General features: G+C 36.7%; 1 long non-coding RNA gene and 1 other non-coding gene across 3 annotated transcripts in view; both read left to right on the top strand.

The window, feature by feature from the left end:
• LOC136171112 (uncharacterized) overlaps window positions 1-21,338 on the top strand; it is a 1,397,893-nt gene that overhangs the window by 997,712 nt on the left and 378,843 nt on the right. The gene's annotated exons all lie outside the window — the stretch shown is intronic.
• LOC136171329 (small nucleolar RNA U3) lies at window positions 17,195-17,398 on the top strand. Its single transcript, XR_010663859.1, has one exon. It is a non-coding gene; the product is annotated as a small nucleolar RNA U3 (small nucleolar RNA).

Below are 21,338 nucleotides of genomic sequence, written 5' to 3'. Positions count from 1 at the left end.
ACGAAGTATAGATCTAAAAGGACAAAGACCTATCTGATAGTAACTTCTTAAATGAACAGAGAGAATGAAAGAAAGGGAACCATTTGAAAAATTATGAAAGAAAATTATCCTGAGCTGAATACAAGAGTGTTAATTAGAAGAGAAAACTAGAAGGCTTTGTGAAAAATAGCTCCCATATACAAATAAACACAATGACATGAGTGTGCTAAAGACGAGAAAATATAATTATGACATACTGCTTCTGAGATGAAGATATATATTCCTTCTGATTTAAAAATGCATGGTGTAGAACAACCACAACACTGGAAGAAAACAAATATCTCGTGTGTCTCCAATCGTGGGTACTGTGATTTTAACGATTAATTGAAGGTAAGAAACACTGCCTTAGACAACAGACAAAGTACTTTAATTCGGGAAGGAGATGGGAACTCTCAGGCTTTCTAACAGATATTATCTATCATCTTAGAAGGTATGTTTCATTTACTAAAATGGTTTGTAGCATTTATAAAACATTTTGCTTACATTTGTAACTTTATTAATGTCTCCTGGAGAATTATGCCATAGGAATGGTATTTAAATTCTGATCTTTAAGAAAAATAGAAATGTTTATGTTTGTTTTTGGATTAGATATAACTGATAATATAACTTAATTAAAAACTTTTTGTGAAACAGTTGTCTGGAAACCCGAAGTTATGCAAGTCAAAATAAATAACAATAATTCAGTGTTTTCCACAATCTATTTTTAACTTGAACAGATTATTTTTAACAAACAAAAAATTTTGAAATATTGATTGTTAGAAATATGCCATCCTTTGATTTTAGTTTCTTTGGCTTTCTATTAAAGTGAAATAAAGCATTTTTAATTTAGAAAAACTTAAATGGTCATTTGTGGGGAATAGAATTGAAGGTCATATTTTCTAGGTATTTTCCATATGTTTTCCAGTTTTCTTTTATCTACCTTAATTCTTCTTCTTACACCTTGACTATTTTGGAGGCACTGCTAAACAATGGAGAGAAGTGACGTGTATGACATCTTTTACATATTCACTGATTGGTGGGTAAAATTTGCTATACCTCTAATAGCTCCATATCTTATTTTTTATTTTCTTTATCTTCAAACTGGTGATAATATGTATTAATATATACATTTGCCTGCCTTATTGGAGTTCACTGCATATCAAGACTCATATAATTGTTGAAAAAGTTTTCACTGTAAGGATAGAAGGAGCTATTCTTTTTCACTTGTCATGACTTAGCACCAACTTATTAACAGTGGTTAAAAAAAAAAAAAAAAAAAAACATTTCTTGCTTGGGCACAAGAACCTAATTGCTTCAATTGCAGCTTTGTGAGAACAGGATACCAACAAAATAGGTGAATTTAACAAATAGGCCCCAATCTGGCTCACTGCCCCTTTAACTTTTACTTCTCTTGAAAATGAATGAACATACAAAAAATGAAGTTTGAATCTGAAAGGGATCTACCTATCTATGTTCTATATGCCTGTATAAAATACATATAAAAGTCTAATATTTGGAAAGTATCAGGTCAGATAACACATCCCCTAAATTAAGGAGGAAAACAATATTTGAGATTAAAATCTCTTGAATCTTTATGAAAGAAAATGATCTGAATTATAACTAGGTCAGACCAAGGGGCATTGACAATTTTTCAAATGACTTGCCATGAATTAAAAACTAAGAGGAAATTAATTGCTTAGATATAGTATACTTTAATAAACCAGCAAGTATCACATCAAGGAATTTCATATGTAAATTCCATCTTATGAGAGTCTAATAGGACTTACCTTCTGATATTGATGATTGCTAAATGAATTATTTGGAGCAAAATTGAGCCCTGTAGTATTCAGTATAGACTTCCTTCTTGCCCCATGATTTGATAACCTGGGGTCTCTTGTGTCATGAAGGAATTTCCAGTCCCTGGAGCAGAAACAGCTATAACACAACGGTTGCCTTTCTTAGCTCCCACGTTATTGTGTGTTCCATATCTCATGTGACCTTATTACAAATTTCCCAATTTGTTGTTAACAACTGGAGTCTCAAGACCATTGTAGCAACATCTAATCGTATTATATGCTCTATCCATTTTATGTGTATACTTATTTTTTTAAATAATAATAAAATATAGATACATCTTGACTCATTTTCCTCCAGAAATTTCCCTTAAATTATTTTTTTAAAGTTACCTTCACTCAGACTCTAGTTCAAAACAGCTAATTAATGACCTGGCTGGCTCTTCCTCCTGCATCAGTCACACTGGCCTTCTTGAGGACCTGAAACCCTCCAAACCTGCTCTCACATAATGTCTGTTGCATTTGTTCTTTGCTAATCTGAGAATGCTCTTCTCAGACATCTTGTGATCTGGTTCTCCTACCTTCAGGTTCTCTCATTAGGCAGCTGCATCTGACGACCCTGGATTCATTCTCCAGTGCTCTCCCGAGTCCCTTTATCCTGCTTTGTTATTCTCCACGGCACTTAGCGCCATTTGATATATATGTATTTGTTTATTTATTATCATTCACTTTCCTACTAGAATATAAACTCCCCAAGGACAGAGACTTTGGTACTTCACATCCTTATCCTTAGTGCCTCACATGAGGTAAGCATCCAATAAATACTTGCTCTATCAATGCATGATGCCAATGATTACCTGTTTTTTAAACTTTAATGGAAACAAATATTTTAGAAGTAAATTGAAGCTAAAAAAAATTAGCATTTTCTATTCTCCAGTATTTCAAGGAAAAATGGACATGCCATAGAGGGTGAAAAATAATTAACAGAATCACAGATAAGGTCGTGCTGAGAAAAACTGATAATTTAAAGTTAGCCATAGGAACCTTGTTCTTCCCTGTCAAGACATCTGAAGAATGTTGCTGGCAAGAGTCTCTACACCAAAAAAAAAATGAGTCTCTATACCAACCATGATAGTAACGGCAATGACACACAAATCCATTCTTCGTGTTCTTTATTGTCTTCAGTTTATTGACTAGAGAAATTATGACCCTCAAGCTCTTATTTAGGATATATTTCTTACTGCTACTTTCAGGCATATGGAGACAGGTGGAAGATTCAACTGTTTTTCAAACACATCTCCCATTATTGTTACATAGACTTTGACTGCATATTAACATTAACAGCATAAGCCCAATGGCCCTTGAATAATATTTTGCCCAGACAAGCAGGTCCCCTGTAAGGAAAACAGAGATCTAGTCAGATCACTTTCAAAACGTGATTCCATTATCCATGTGTGTGCATGCTAAGTATCTTCAGTCGTGTCCAACTCTTTGCAAACCTATGGACCATAGCCTGCCAGACTCCTCTGTCCATGGGATTCTCCAGGCAAGAATACCAGAGTGAGTTGCCATACCCCTCTCCAGGGAATCTTCCTAACTCAGGGATTGAACCCGCATCTCTTAAGTCTGCTGCAAGGACAGGCAGGTTCTTTATCACTAGTGCCACCTGGAAAGTCTAGTATTTACTACTACTGACTTTTGTATTTTGGTAAGACTCAGCAGAAAGAACCTTACCAAAATACAAAGAGGATTAATCATTTAAATGATAGACTAATCCCTTATAAAGTCCCATGAGAGTTTTATATCCAATATGAAGCAAAATAGCAGAGACTCATACACAGGGATAAGCCTGGTCCATCCAGAGAGGTGCCAGTAACCCTTATGATAAAAAGTACAGAGGACTTGGGGAGAAGTAAAGGCATCTGGATCCTTGTATGTAAATAGAATCCAAATACAGTGTCTTTTATGCTATTCTTTATTATGCTATTTTAAAGTATGAGGGCTTAACTATAAGAAAATTTTGGTACTGCAAGACCACACATTTGCAATCTTGATAGGTATTTGACTGTCCCATTAAGATATATTGGAGGGAGAAGTCAAGATGGCAGGCAGGGACCCCAAATTAGGAGGTGGTGTAAACCATTCAGTGAGACATGATAAGGGTCTCAACAAAGGCAAAGTTAGTCTGTGTAAAGCAGAGAGGACAGATTGAATGGTTCTTTGGAAATTAAGATGGATAAGATTTAGTTACCTACTGGATAATGGAAAGAGAAGGGAGGTATCCACGTGACTTTCAAGTGGGATGACTAAGTAGATTATAATTCACCAGGATGAGAAACAGAGGAGGTCATGTTCATGATTATAGACCAAGAGCAAAGAAGCAGGAAATTGGAAGAGATGAAAGACAGAAGGAATGATTGATGGGCAGTCTGCATTCTTTCCTTCCCTGCAAGGTGTGGAGAATCAGAGATCCAGTACAAAGGAAAAGTGTTCAAAAGCCAGAATGAGAAAATGGCTATGCTACAGCAAAGCTCCTCTGCATTATATGAAGCCTCCAGTAACCTAGCACTGTGTTTCACAATTTGTCTATGTAATGAAATGAGAAAGAAAATCATTCTTCTGTTATAGTAACTAACATTGTGTTCATTAAGTGAAATCAAGTCTCTTATTCAAATTGGGATACTGGAAAGAAAATAGCCAGCAGAGTTGGTTTAAAGTGATTTCATAATTATATTATGGAGAACATAAGAAATGATACTATGACATAATAAGTGTTATTTAGACAATAACTGAGAAAGATTCATGCTGTTTTTTGGTATGTGATACATGGAAGGCAATAAGATAGTATTAAGGCGTTTCAATATACTGCTACTCAGATAACTCTATGTTTTGTTTTCTGAAGTAGAGCTCAGAGGTGATATTTAGCCCCTAATTTACTTTAAAAATAAAAAAAGTACGCAAAAAATGGGAAAGTTATAAACAAGACTTTCATTAAAATGTAGCTCATCTCATTATCTCAAGACAAACTATCTCACTGCATGGATTATTATTTTCTACTCATTGTTACTAATAATATATTGTATCTGACACATTGTAAGCACTCAATATATTTTTTGAATGAATAAATATAATCTAGTCTTTTTACAAAAAGGATCTAAAAATATGACATGATTTGAGAGATCTGTTAGTTGAGAAATAGCTCATTGAGACAACTTTGGTAGGCATGACTGACATCATCAAATACCTGGAGAACTGATTTTTGAAATAAGAATTTGATTTATTCAATGTTGCACCAGAAGTTAGGATTAGAACTAGTAGTGGTATGAAGTTAGCCAGAAGCAGAGTAGACTCAACATACTCAACAATTTCCAGGAATTAGTATTGTTCCCGTACGGCAGTTTTCTTTCTGGAATATGGAAAGCCTTATCAAAAAGTCATTTAAAAAAAAAAAGGTAAGAAAAGATGCATGTTTGAGTGAGAGGCAGATTCGGTACCTCTGACATCCTCAACTTTTTATCATGGTGCTGTTTCTTTTCCTCCTAAATCTGAGAACTTTCCGTTTTGAGTAATACTAAGTAATCCTTCAAGGATGGAAATGTCAGGTCTAATCAAGAGTATTTGGATCAATAGATTTCATTCTAAAATATTTGAGGAAGAACTGATACGGCATTTAAATGTTGTTATCTCAAATATAAGTGATTCAAGAAGGTGAGCTATCTGTCGCCTATTCAATGGTCCCACTTCTGTGTTAGTTCAGTTAGTTCGGTCAGTCACTCAGTCATGTTCAACTCTGTGTGACCCAATGGAAAATAACAAATAATGAACAACAAAATAATGAACTCACAGGTATGAATGGAAATTTAAGGAGTTTTTCACCTAACCACCCCATCCAATTATTGAATTCCTTCCACAATGTCCTATTTACTAGCTAAAACTTGAACACTTTCAAATGTCTGCAAATTCATTATCTTCCAAAACAGCTCATTTCCACATCTTTGTGCTTCCACATTGTATTAAGTCTAAAAATAATATTCAGTTCAGTTCAGTTTAGTCGCTCAGTTGTGTCTGACTCTTTGTGACCCCATGGACTGCAGCACACCAGCCCTCCCTGTCCATCACCAACTCCTAGAACTTGCTCAAACCCTTGTCCATTGAGTCAGTGATGCCATCCAACCATCTCATCCTCTATCGTCCCCTTCTCCTCCTGCCCTCAATCTTTCCCATCATCGGGGTCTTTTCTAACGACTCAGCTCTTCGCATCAGGTGGCCAAATTATCAGAACTTCAGCTTCAACATCAGTCCTACCAATGAATATTCAGGACTGATTTCCTTTAGGATGGACTGGTTTGATCTCCTTGCAGTCCAAGGGACTCTTAAGAGTCTTCTCCAACACCACAGGTCAAAAATATCAATTCTTTGGTGCTCAGCTTTCTTTATGGCCCAACTCTCACATTCATACATGACTACTGGAAAAACCATAGCTGTGATTAGATGGACCTTTGCTGGCAAAGCAATGTCTCTGCTTTTAAATATGCTGTCTAAGTTGGTCATAACTTTCCTTCCAAGGAGTAAGTGTCTTTTAATTTTATGACTGCAGTCACCATCTGCAGTGATTTTGGAGCCCCCCAAAATAAAGTCAGCCACTGTTTCCACTGTTTCCCATATGTTTGCCATGAAATGATGGGACCAGATGCCATGATCTTAGTTTTTTGAATGTTGAATTTTAAGCCAGCTTTTTCACTCTCCTCTTCCACTTTCATCAAGAGACTCTCTAGTTTCTCTTCACTTTCTGCCATAAGGGTGGTGTCATCTGTGTATCTGAGGTTATTGATATTTCTTCCAGCTTGTGCTTTCATCCAGCCTGGCATTTCACATGATATACTCTGCATAGAAGTTAAATAAGCAGGGTGACAATATACAGCCTTGATGTACTCCTTTCCCAATTTGGAACTAGTCTGTTGTTTCATGTCCAGTTCTAACTATTGCTTCTTGACCTGCATACAGATTTCTCAGGAGGTACCTAAGGTTGTCTGGTATTCCATCTCTCTAAGAATTTTCCACTGTTTGCTGTGACCCACACACTCAAAGACTTACATTTATTTAAACCATTTTTAGGGCCTTGACACTCATTTCTAGATCACATTGTAGATTCTCAACAATAAAATCAGTAGGATCTATGTTATTTTTCAAGTAACCTAATGAATTAAAACATTAAAATGCAATATACTGATTATATAGTTGGTTAATGATTTACCCAAGCTCTATTTTATGTGTTTCTTATTTGAAAAATTGCTGCTACTCTTTGGTATTAAGAGCCTTTTTTTAAATGAAATTTCTCCCTGGTTCAAACTAATCTATCTATTACATAATTTAGCTTATGCTCAACAATTGTTCTGCAGGAAATCCTTCTAAATGTTAAGCTGGTAGGAATCATCATCTAAAAACCCTAAGTAAACATATATTTGTCATTGACACTGTTCCAGAATTGGCTTGACATTTGAAGGGATAGCTTTAATAAGCATTCTAAAACAGTTTTTCCTAAATTTATACTCTACTAAATTTCATTTTCTAAAACATGTGACATATTTTTTCTTACCTGTGACAAAGTTGCAATATTATGCAAATAAAATGGCCTGGAAAAAATAACAATTGGTGAAACATAGCTATATCTAGCCATTTCATCAGTTCTCATAGCTTCACTAACTCAATAATGAACAAATTTCAAAGCATGTGAACTTGACATACTGAAGCATAAAGACTCTGCTTTTTTCCCATAGCCACTGGAGTTGGTCATTGCGGAAAATTTCATCACTTGGGCATTTATCTATGTAGGTCTGTGGATTTATCCTATAATCATAATTATAGCAGTCTGGATAGAGATAAAAGCCCCATAAACATTTTGATCTCATTTCTAAAGCCAGTTGAGAGTAGCATTCATAGTACTCTTTCCAGCCATTTCAAATTCCTTTTGGGCAACTGTTTTTACTTTCATTTCTGACCAGTCAGGATGGTGGTTTCTAGTAAAGTCTAAAGAGTGGTTTTTACTACACTATTGTCCCAATTTCTGTCCCATTGTGGCTTCTGGCTTTCCCAGTCAATGATAACAAGACCTGATCTCCACCAAGGAACAACTTTTGCAGTGTCATCAACAGTCTTCCTCACGTGTGTAGGAAGACTCATATTCTGTGGTCAGTTCAGTTCAGTCACTCAGTCATATCTGACTCTTTGCGACCCCATGGACTGCAGCATGCCAAGCCTCCCTGTCCATCACCAACTCCTGGAACTTGTTCAAACTCATGTCCATGGAGTCGGTGATGCCATCCAACCATCTCATCCTCTGTCGTCCCCTTCTCCTCCTGCCTTCAACCTTTCCCAGAATCATGGTCTTTTCCAGTGAGTCAGTTCTTCACATCAGGTGGCCAAAATATTAGAGTTTCAGCTTTAGCAACAGTCCTTCCAATGAATATTCAGGACTGATTTCCTTTAGGATGGACTGGCTGGGTCTCCTTGCTGTCCAACGAACTCTCAAGAGTCTTCTCCAACACCACAGTTCAAAAGCATCAATTCTTCCGCGCTCAGCTTTCTTTATGGCCCAACTCTCACATTCATACATGACTACTGGAAAAGCCATAACTTTCACTAGATGGACCTTTGTTGGCCAGGTAATGTCTCTGCATTTTAATATGCTGTCTAGGTTGATCATAACTTTCTTCCAAGGGGTAAGCATTTTTTAATTTCATGGCTGCAATCACCATCTGCAGTGATTTTGGAGCCCCCCAAAATAAAGTCTGTCACTGTTTCCATTGTTTCCCCATCTATTTGCAATGAAGTGATGGGATGCCATGATTTTAGTTTTCTGAATGTTGAGTTTTAAACCTACTTTTTCACTCTCCTCTTTCATGTTCAACAAGAGGCTCTCTAGTTCTTCTTTGCTTTCTTCCATAAGTGTGATGTCATCTGCATATCTGAGGTTATTGATGTTTCTCCCGCCAGTCTTGATTCCAGCATGTGCTTCATCCAGCATATATTCTTCAGTATCCTTTTATTAAAGGATTTTCCCTCTGGAGAGAAATAAGGATAATACCCTAATCCATTTGGATAAATTATGGCAATTGTTGATCCACTCTGAGTCTCCAAAAGATTTGATATAATATTAAATAACTGAAGATTCAGATCCACACTGAAGAAATGCTGACACTGCATTGTTGGGGCAGCCCAGAAAATGTTAAAAGGTCATTGTTTGATCGCTGGAGACATTACTGGCTTGAGTGCTGAATGAGTGAACACGATCAAGAGCAGCAGCTCTTTAAACCATGCCACCCAGGGGTTACACTGACTCATAGTTTTCACCATCACAGCATTTTCCTTAAAAATGAGAAGAGGAAAAAGAATGAGACATGATGAATCCAAATGTCTCTTTAGTTTTGTGTTACAAAATGAATAGCAAACCAAGTAAACTCATGGTAGTGTTTAAGCTGAATTTATACTTTTATCCTAAAAGGAAAGAAAAATGAGGGTCTTTTTTTTTTTTAACTAGAAAAGTGAAAAAAATCCAGTGAATAAAAACCAGGTAAAAATTTTCACACAAATTCTTAGCTATGAAATCTCTATCTTCTAGATGTTCTGATTTTAATTTCCTGGAATTCCAACTACAATTAACCATTAAAGCAGGCAAAAAGATATATCAAATGGTACTAACAGTAAGTGATACCTGGCTTGCTGTTTGAGATGGATTGGCCCCAAAAGTGTATTTGTTGGTTTGATTTTTTTAAACACAACATTTACCTTTAGCATTAGGAAATAGGTAGAAATGGCATTTATCTGCTGTTATTTATAGATTTTGGTGCTATCTTCTCCTGGGTACATAAATAAAACTAAGAACCAGTTAATTATTTAACTCCAGGGTTTACCCATGGTGAAACTGGACTATATTTTCACTGATCAATTCCCAAATGAAATTTGGCTAAATCCCTTCTAAACAAACAGTTGAGCCAAAAACTGCCAAAGAATCTCCCCCGGCAAGGACAGTCTAACTGTTATGTATTCCGGCCAATGAGATCTCATCCTGAAGCAATGTGGTTGAAGTTATGTATCAAAAATTATTTTATCATGCAGTTTTCTTTTAAATAGAAGAATCACAAACTTGGCTTTATTGCAATTAAACTCAATGTCTTCCTAAGAGTCAAACATTACTTTTTTTGAAGTTGCCATCCTAAGACAAAAGTCAGTTTTAAGGACCCAATTACAGATTGACACTTGTCAAGTAAACACTTTCTGCTTCCCCCTGAAGCCACTCCACTCTTCTTCCACCCTGAAGGAGTCAGCAGCTGCCTAGTATTTGGGAGAAAGACAATGGAGAAGAAGCCAATCCTACCTCCCTCCTCTCATGGCAAATGTGTTCCCAAACAATTTAAGCAAACAAAAAAAGAAAAATATTAACTTTACATTAACTTTGAATTTAACTTTATAATGAGTGACCACGGTGCTAAAATCTGGTCATTGTAATTAGGGGTCTGTGGATGATTCAACTCGGAGAGGTTTAGCCTGATATTCAGTTGAATCTGATTCCATGTGCTTCAATAAATTGGGGTCGCCCAATAAGTAACTAATGGAAGAGTAATGTTCCCAAACAGCAATGAGGAAACACCTGCTCTTTCCCTGTCCAATGAGAGCTGACAGGTGAGGCAGAAATAGCCATCAGTCAAAGGGACTGCAGGGGAAATGTCCAGGAGGTGGAGAGCGGGTTGACTGCACAACAAAGTCACTGAACTGGACATTTGAAAAATCATTAAAATGGTAAGTTTATGGTATGTTTACTTTGCCATAGTTAAAAAATAAACTTAAAAAATGCTGAAGAGAAAGCAGAAGACACCTAGTTTTCTGTCATATCGAGAAAGCTCAGTGACCACTCAGAAAAGAGATGTATGATCTAAGGGATTTCCTTGACTGCAGATTTTAAATTACAAGGATAAAATGAACAGGTTTGTCAGGTCAGGGAGGTAAGTAAATCTGAATCCCTGAGAGGATAGAGAGAGGAAAATACAAGTGATAAAAATAACCTGGGAATTTGGGCTTTATGTGTTAAAGGCATGATGAATGCATTCTGATAGAGTCTTACAAGGATGTCATACAGAGTGATGTAGTCAGAAAAACAAATATCATATATTAATGCATATATGTGGAATCTAGAAAAATGGTACAGAAGAATCTATTTGCAAAGCGAAAATAGAGACACAAACATAGAGAACAAACATACAGACACCAAAGAGGAAAGAAGGAGTGGGATGAATTGAGAGATTGGAATTTACATTTATATACTACTATGTACAAAATAAATAACTAATGACAACCTACAGTATAGTACAGGGAATTCTACTCAGTTCTCTGTGGTGACCTAAATAGGATGGAAATCCAAAAAAGAGGGGATATGTGTATATGTATACTGACTCACTTTGCTGGACAGCCGGAGCTAACATAACATTGTAAAGCAACTAAGAGTGTGTGCTAAGTCGCTTCAGTTGTGTCCAACTCTGCACAACCTTGTGGACTGTAGCCCACCAGGCTTCTCTATCCATGAGGATTCTTCAGGCAAGATTACTGCAGTGGGTAGATATTCCCTTCTCCTGGGGATCTTCCCAACTCAGGGATTGAACCCAGGTCTCCTGCATTGCAAGTGGATTCTTTACCAGCTGAGGCACCAGGGAAGCCCAAGAATACTGGAGTGGGTAACCTATCCCTTCTCCAGCGGATCTTCCCAACCCAGAAATCAAACCAGGGTCTCCTGCATTGCAGGCAGATTCTTTACCAACTGAACTACCAGGGAACCCCAATTACCCCAGGATCCAGTACTAAATCACACTGGGGGTTACAACAAATTTAAACCAGCAAAGGTTTATAATTACATCACAGAGCCTCTTACAATGTGCTATGGGGCATTCTACACACAGCTGAAATTTTCTCTCAAGGCAGGCCTTGTTTGCATGAAAGTTGGAGCTTTGTAAAAGGGACAGAGGCACATGGGATCAATAAGCTTTTTATTTACCTGCAGGTTATTTATGGCTTTGATTTTCTCAGAGAGAGTAAGTAACCCATGCTTCATGCTTAGTTGCCCAGTCTTATCTTACTGCTTGCGACCCCATGGACTGTAGCCCTCCAGGTTCCTCTGTCCATGGGATTTTTCAGGCAAGAATACTAGAGTGGATTGCCATTTACCTTCTCCTAAAAAGGCAAAGAAGAGAAATAAGGATTAAAGCAGATTTGACTCCATTTGGACAATTGTTAAAATTAACCCATATTTCCAATTTCTAATAAAATGCAGGACAGGTCAAATTCAAATTATTTAAATCCTCCTACAAAAAATAATAATAAAGTAAAATATTCTTTATAAAGGTGCTGAAGGTACAGACTTACACTCTGGTTTACTCACGTATACAGACTGTACAGCATTAGAGCCACCTCAGTCTAATGGCCTTGGGGTCCCTAGAACAGGAGTCAGGAAATATTTTATAGTCTTTATGGAGTCTAGGACTGTGGGAGAAAGTATAAATCTTTCCTGCAGATAGCTTTCCAATTTGTAAAATCTGTCAGATGAATCTAGGTTCCCTGAAAGAGATTTGATTGGAAGGGGATACAATAAGAGTGTGGTTTTCTCGAAGGGTAGGGAGATTGAGGTCCAGCATCCAAAAACTGGAGGGAAAAGGTCCAAGCCCAGTGTGAGACTGGGCTGACCGTCTTCTGACCCTTCTTCCGCTCCTGCCTAAACTCCTTCCTTCAATAGTTTGCCTGCTCTGGATAAAAGAGAACAATGATACGGATGAAAGTGCCATGGTTCCTACTGCTACAGGGCCCTATTATAATTTCTCCATGGAATTGAAATAGCAAGCTTCTCAGCTATTTGGGGAGAGATAAGAGGATCAGTATTTAGAGGAGAGGAGTAGCCTGGTAGTCAGACAGGAATGGGCTAGGACAAACCCCTTAAGTAAACTGTAATAATGGTCACAAAGTCAAAGCAAAGGACATTTGAGCAGAAGGAATTCAAAGTGTGGGTTAAATCAGAACCTTTCAAAAAAAAAAAAAATCAGAACCTTCCTTCTCCCAGCCTCCAGGACACCTCAGGTCAAAAACTGGAGGAGGCAGAGTAAAATACTATATATCCATATGAGGGGTCTCAGAGCATTGGAGACTGTGTATTGTCATACATGTGAACCATTCATCCTCAGTGCTGGGTAAAGTCAGAAAAAAATATGTGAATAGCTACAGTCATCACATGTTTCTTTAGGAAAAAAAATGTGTCATGTCATATATGCCATTTACTACTGTGCTTTAGTCACATTAGGTGTGTGGTGGCTTATGAGGATAATCATCCTGGTTATAGAGGGAAACGCTACATTTTCTTAACACATATATATTATAGTAGGAGTCAATTGTGAACTACAGTATAAGGATATATAAATAACCTACAAAATATATAGAGTGAAATCACTTTTATAAGACAACCCAGAGTACTGCCTGAGTTCAACACATGAAAATATCAAATGTGGTTAAAAAAATCTGGATAAGCTTGAGCTAGAAGCGGTATTTGAGGCTTGCGCTTAACAGAATCTGAACACGCTGAAACTGCAAAGGGACTCCAGATGGAGGGAATAGCAAGAAGGAAAGTACAGAGGAAGAGAGACAAAGGGCCTGTAGAAAAAGTAACAGACATTGCTTTGTGAGGTGTAGATATCTTGAGATGGAGAAGTTCAGCGGGCAGTTAGAAATTTTTATAGAATTGTAGAACTAAGAATCTTCTGTGTTGAGGAGGTGATGGACAAAAAGGAGGAAAGTATCTATGCAGAAAAGATGATACTAGAGGGTTTTAAAGATCACCTCAAAATTGAAGAAGGAGAGAAAATAATCAATAACAGATGGAAAAAACTAAAGCAACGAGGGAAGAGGGAGAATAGGACAGTGTATCCAAGGACAAGGGTTCACAGGTGATGAACTGCATAAGATGAGAACCAAGAAAAGACAACTTGCTGAGGCAACTAGATGCCGACTTCAGCATAGCATTTTCAAGAGAGGGAAGGCTTTTATGAGTAAATCAGTTTAGTGAAGCGAGCACTCTTCCTCAGACTGAGTGCAATCTCTGTCGTCCTGATGTCTCTCCCTAGCAACTCTTCAGCCAGGGTGAAGTGAGGATTCCGTCTCAAGAAAAGATGCCTGGATGGTTCAGTACACTCAACTTTGATATACTCAACTGATTTACTCCTGTTGAGCTAAAAGAACACACTGATGCTAGATTTAGAGTCATAGTAAATAATCAGGTGTGTGGAGCTCAATGTCTTTTAGCTCTGAAATACTAGTATGGTCAGATTTGACAGATTCAAGAGATGGGGTAATGTGAGCTGATATAGTAGTATTCAACTGTAGGTATTTCATAATCTAAAAGATAGATTACATTTAGAACAGTGCTGCATCTTTCTTTATTTATTAAACCATCTTATTTTTCTCAAGTAGTTGAAAACAGGCTTTTGTTAATGTTTATTGTTAGTTTCTTCTGTTTCTGTCTTTAAAGATTCAGGACCATGGAAAGACTTGTAGGCTGCTCAGAAGTGACAGACACCCAAGTGGCACTTTTTTGCACAGAAGGTTCTAAAAGATGAAAAACAAAAACTTCCCAACCTGGACTGCACAATTTGGGTTAGATTTTAAATTTTAGGTTAATAATAAATGGAGCTCAAGCACACATAAAATAAAGTAGGTTGAACTTGAGTTGCATGCTTAATGAGTGCAAAAAGACAAAAGTTAAATTTAAATTTTATTAAACAGAGGATTCCCAGAAACAGAGAAGTCACTTTTGATGATATGTAAAACTGAAAAGAAAGTGTTCCTTTAAAAAGAAATTTCTACCTATTTTGAAAAGATTTACAGTAGAGGGAGCTATAGGGAAGAGAGAGATAGTTCAAATTTAATTTTTTAAAACTCCATATGGACATTTAAAATTAGAATTATCAAGCAAAAAATGATCGTTTTATATAATATCAGAAACTTCTGCAACAGGCATCTGGGGAAATCTTTATTTTGGGAAGTATCAAGTATTACATTGGTTGCTTTGGCAGTGATTATACTTGGAGATTTCATGCTCAGTTTTCTCCCAAACTTGTCAATCTCCTCCTCTTCTAGGGAAGAATAAAAGAAGAGGCAGAGAAAAGTAAAAAAATGTTTCTACCATACTATTCTGGCATTTTTTTGTTCCTTCAGGACACAAAAGCCTTGGGAAGAAATGTGCTTCTCTAACACAAGTATATAGGGAGAGCAGACATTTTGGTGTGCTGGGGACAGTCGTAATTGACACCTTGCAGTGCACTTTTAATTCTCAATTTTATTCCAATTTAAAGAACAAGTTTTATATACACCTTACATATGTAGCAGTTCCTCCATATAGATTCAGGAGAGGTGTGCCATAGATCTTTCTTAACTTACAATGGAATTAAGTCTCAATAAGCCCATTATAAGTTGAAAATATTGTTGAGTTGAATCCAAATTTAATAGATGCAACCTACTAAACTGCCATTAAAGTGCTGCACTCAATATGCCAGCAAATTTGGAAAACTCAGCAGTGGCCACAGGCCTGGAAAAGGTCAGTTTTCATTCCAATCCCAAAGAAAGGTGAAGCCAGAGAATGTTCACACTATCGCACAATTACACTCATCTCACACACTAGCAAAGTAATGCTCAAAATTCTCCAAGCCAGGCTACAACAGTATGCAAACTGTGAACTTCCAGATGTTCAAGTTGGATTTAGAAAATGAAGAGGAACCAGAGATCCTGGTTGGTAACAGGATTGGTAAAATTGGTAACATCCACTGGATCATAGAAAAAGCAAGGGAGTTCCAGAAAAGCATCTACTTCTGCTTTATTGAATATGCCAAAGCTTTTGACTGTGTGGATCTGTGGATCACAGCAAACTGTGGAAAATTCTTCAAAAGGTGGGAATACCAGATGACCTTACCTGTCTCCTGAGAAATCTGCACGCAGGCCAAGAAGCAATTGTTAGAACTGGACATGGAACATTAGACTGGCTCCAAATTAGGAAAGGAGTAGGTCAACACTGTATATTGTCACCCTGCTTATTTAACTTATATGCAGAGTACATCATGTGAAATATTGGGCTGGATGAAGCACAAACTAGAATCAAGGTTGCCAGGAGAAATATCAATAATTTCAGATACTCACATGACATCACCCTGATGGCAGAAAAGTGAAGAGAAACTAAAGAGCCCCTTGATGAAGCGAAAGAGGAGAGTAAAAAAGTTGGCTTAAAACTTATTGTTCAAAAAATGAAGATCATGGCATCCGGTCCCATCACTTCATGGCAAATAGATGAGGAAACAATGGAAATAGTGACAGACTTTATATTTTGGGGGCTCCAAAATCACTGCAGATGGTGCCTGCAGCTATGAAATTAAAAGACGCTTGCTCCTTGGAAGAAAAGCTATGACCAATCTAGACAGCCTATTAAAAGCAGAGACACAACTTTGCTGACAAAGGTTCATCTAGTCAAAGCTATGGTTTTTCCAGTAGTCATGAATGGATGTGAGAGTTGGACCATAAAAAAAGCTGAACGCCATAGAATTGATGTTTTTGAACTGTGGTGTTGGAGAATATTCATTGGAAGGACTGATGCTAAAGCTGAAGTTCCAATACTTTGGCCACCTGATGCAAAGAACTGACTCATTGGAAAAGACCCTGATGCTGGGAAAGATTGAAGGCAGGAGGAGAAGGGAAATCAGAGGATGAGAATGTTGGATGGTATCACTAACTCGATGGACTTGAGTTGAGCAAGTTCCAGGAGCTGGTGATGGACAGGGAAGCCTGGTGTGCTGCAGCCCATGGGGTCACAAAGAGTCAGACATGACTGAGCAACTGAACTGAACCTGAAATGTACTGAACATCATAGCCTAGTGCAGCCTATCTTAAATATACTCAAAACATGTACACTCAGCAAAATTAACCAACACAAACTATTTTATAATAAAATGCTGAATAGCTCATGAAATTTATTGAGATAAATAAATTTTATCTCAGGAGGAAGGAAAAGAAAAAAACAGAATGTTTGTATGGGGGCAGAATGGTGGTAAGTAAGTGAATGAGTTGTTTACCCCTGTGATTGTGCGGTCTACTGGAAGCTGTGGCACTGCAGCTGTCCAGCGTCACAAGAGAGGAAGTAGGACAAATTACTAGCCCCGGAAAAATATCAGGATTCAAAATCTGAAGTATGGTTTCCATTGGATGAATTCTGCTTTTGCGTCACGTAAAGTTGAAAAGTCATCGAACAACAAAAAAAAAAAGTCACCGAACCTCTGTAAGTCAGGAAATGTCTGCACTGAAAACAGAAATTTCAGACTATGTTTTCAGGGATCATTTCCATAGCTCATGATGAAAGAAGTTTCTCTGAATGTGAAGAGCACCCAAAACCCTAGCAAGCTTAGTGTTCCCTCCTGAGTGTGAAGCTTCTTTTTGGTGTTGATTCTGCAACTGTCATTTGCCACTGATGATCACTCTTCTCTTCCTTTGGGGAGCAAGAGGGAGAGGACACTGCCTGAGCAAAACAAAGAACAAAAAAAGAAGTTTCAAAGTACTTTGTAATTAGCCTACAAACTGGAAGAATATGAAATTACAAAAAATGTAAAATCAAAACAATAAAATTGGTGACATGTTGATATAATTTTATTAACTTTATTATTTATGAGAATTTAACCGTTTAGAAATAAAAGTAAGGTTTTTCATATTTTAAAATTTAACTAGAGAATTGTTACTTATCTTCAATAAACCAATTTGTACTTTTTTACTTTTTCTCCTCATGAGAGGAAAGGCTTCATATAATCTTTGGTTCAAGTTAACGAGCACACTGAAATATTTCATTTATTTTTAAGAGAATGCTAAAGTTCATTTATATAGAATACACTAAAATTCCTTTTCTGGATTAACTACCAAACTACCCCAACCCCACTCAATTCCACTTAAATTTAAGAAATAATTGTTTTGGACACATAAATTGATGGAACAGAATAGAGAACCCAGAAATAAGCCCATATCCATATAGTTAATTACTTTACGAGAAAGGAATCAAGAATATACAATAGAGAAAAGATAATCTCTTCAATAAATGGTATTGGGAAAACCAAACAGCCACATGCAAAAGAATGAAATTGGACCACTATCTTATACTACACACAAAAGTTATCTCAGAATGAACTAAAGACTTGAAACCATAAAACTTCTAGAAGAAAACATAAGTAGTAAGCTTCTTGACATCTATCTTAGCAGTGATTTGGGGGGATTTGATACTAAAAATAAAGGCAACAAATGCAAAAATAAAGTAGAACTACATCAAACTAAAGCTTCTGCACAGCAAAGGAAACTATCAACAAAATTAAAAAGTAACTTACTGAATGGGAGAAAATATTTGCAAATCATATACTGGATCAATGGTTAATATTCAAAATATATAAAGAACTCACACAACTCAGTGACAAAAAAACAAACAATATGATTTTAAAATAGGCAGAGGAGCTAAATAAACATTTTACAAAGGAGACGTTAAGAAGACAATTAGGTACATGAAAAGATTCTCAATATCACAAATCATTAGGAAATGAAAATCAAACTGACAATGAAACCTGACATATGTTAGAATGGCTATTATTTAAAAGATAAGAAATAGTAAGTGTTGGCAAGGGAGGAGATGTTGAAAAGGGAGCTTGGATACTAAATATGGAAGTGTAAATTGGTGTAGCCACTATGGAAAGCAGTATAGAGTTTACTCAAAAGTTAAAAATAGGACTATCACATGATATAGCAATTCCACTTCTGGGTATTTATGTAAAGAAAACAAAAATGCCTAACTTGATATATGCGCTCCCATGTTCACTGAAGTGTTATTTGCAATACCCAAGATATGGAAACAACATAAATGCCCATTAATGGGCAAATGGCTCAAGTAATGTGATACACGCAAACATATGTATATACAATGAAATATTATTTAGCTATACAAAGTGAAATCTTGCCATTTGCAACAACATGGATGGATCTTGAGGGGATTACATCAAGTTAAATAAATGAGACAGAGAAAGTCAAATACAACAGAAGCTCACTTGAATGAGGAATCTAAGAAAAACCAAGGTGATACACACAGAGAACCAGATAGGTGGTTGCCAGCTCGGGCAGTGGGAGGGAGGAAGTGGGAGAAATGGGTAAACAAAGTCAGAAGGTACAAACTGCCGGTCATGGAATAAATAATCCATGGGGGTGTGAGGTACACAGTGACCATACTTAACAACACTGTATTTCATAACTGAACATTGCTAAGAGATTAAACCACAGAAGTTATCACAAGAAAAATTTTTGAAAACAATGTATGGTGACAAATAGTTAACTAGACTTAAGATGGACACCATCTGGCAATATAGTCAATGCCAAATCACTATGCTAATGATGAAGCTAATATAATGTTGTATGTCAATTATTCCTCAATTTTTTTAAAGTTTAAAAAATTTTTTGAAGGTTTAATAAGATTTTTTTCTAATACCTCAATATGGGAGCAAAAACTGAATGAGAAATAATATAAATAAATGCCTAAACTCACCACATCCTCGTGAGCCAACAAGGGACAGGTTATGAGTGGTGGGTAAAGGAAAATGTGAACTTATTCTTCAATAGGATTAAATACACATAGAAAACAAAACTGGCTAATAAATTATGTTTCAAAATAACATTGAGATTTCAACTAGATGAGTATTACACTGGAAGGAATTTTTTAAATGCAGAGAAACAGAGTGACTACAAACTAATTAAATCATACAGATGATAAACTTTTATGAATTTTTAAGTACCAAAAGAAAAGAAACTTCTATTTTTACTTTATAAGGAATTTGTGTACCAAAAAAATGTGTTCAGAAAAAAAATTCATATTGGAATTGAAGTCAAGGAAAACCAGGTTGAAAATGCAAGACATTCATTATAGGTAAATGTGTCATGAGAAAAAAAAAAACCTAAAAGAATGAAAACATGGAGCTGAAATGAATTAATTTAAAAATGGTAACAAAAATGCTAACAAAAGGATTCATAATTCCCTTTCAAAGCATTATATGTTTCCAAATATCTAGAGAAAAGAGTTTGCTGATAAAAGAGTAAGGAATTAAAAATATTAGCTAAAATGGAGCTAAGAAAATAAGTGATTTTTTTCTTGCCTTTTAATAAAAAGATTACAGGAAATGTGCAATTAAGAAATAGCATCTTTATGCAAGGCTATTAAGGGAAAGGAAGAGAAGAGAATACATTGAATGTGAATCAGTCAAAGAGAAGTGGCAGCACTTTAACAATATGAAGGGAGTTTGGAATAAGCCTACTTACATATTTAGAGTTAACTGATAAATGTGGATACCTCATCTCTGAATGACTCTAAGTCTCTTACAAGTCTGCCAACTTCCACTCCTGTGTTCTCCGGTCTAGTGCAACATGGCAATCACCGTGTCCTCTTACAACCTTAAGTTAGATCATACCCCTATTGTGCTCAAAGCTCTTCAGTGATGCCCCATGTTTCTCAGTGTAAAACTTAAGGTTTTGTATGATCCTGGAAGGCTCTACATGATTGGGATGCAGTTACCTACCTCTGATTTCCTTTCCTGACTCTCCCCAGGATCACTCTCTGTTGTCACATGGGCACTCTTGGAGTCATTACAACAGACCCGACAAGTGTCTTCCTCAGAGCCTTCACTCAAGCAGCAATTCTCAAGGGATGCCCCAGGAATCTCTGTAAGTTTCAAGGACTCTTTCATGGGATGTAAAATGTCAACTACAGAACAAAAACTCAACAAACTTGAAGAGTGTAAAACAGAACCAAGACCAAAACGTTGAGAATCCCTTTCCAGCTTCAAGGGCTCTTCCCTCACAAATCTACTGGGATCAGACCCACACGTCCCTCAAGACTTTGCCTGTTCTTCCCTCTCCCAGTGAGCCCTACCCTGACCATCTCCTCTAAATCCTAGACTTCTGAATCTCCCTTAGGTTTTCTCATTTCCACTGGTTTTTTTTTATTCATTTCTTTTTAATAGAAGGAAAATTGCTTTACAGTATTGTGTTGGTTTTACCAACCATCAACATGAATCAGCCATAGGTTTACTCATTTCCCATCCCACTTGAACATCCCTCCCACCCCCGACCCCTCCCACCAGGACATGGTAACACCTAGAGGGGAAGGAAATCTTTGAAAGAATTTGTATATGTAATTATATGCTCCAGTTTGGGAATGACACACACCACTTCCGTTACAACTCATTACCCATTAGCTGGAACTAATCACATGGCCCCACCCAACCAAAACAGGGACCAGAAAGTAGACCTCTGCCATTTACCCCAAGGAAAGAAGCTGGAAATATTTCATGACTAGAACTATAGTACACAGTGAATTGTCTTTCAAGTTTGGTAAAACAATTTAATAACCAAGATTAATAAAATTTCCTGTGGAATTAGTTCTGAATA

The sequence above is a fragment of the Muntiacus reevesi genome, chromosome 6 (assembly GCF_963930625.1).
Source record: "Muntiacus reevesi chromosome 6, mMunRee1.1, whole genome shotgun sequence".
Lineage (NCBI taxonomy): Eukaryota > Metazoa > Chordata > Mammalia > Artiodactyla > Cervidae > Muntiacus > Muntiacus reevesi.
This window is presented reverse-complemented; position numbering and strand designations above follow the sequence as displayed.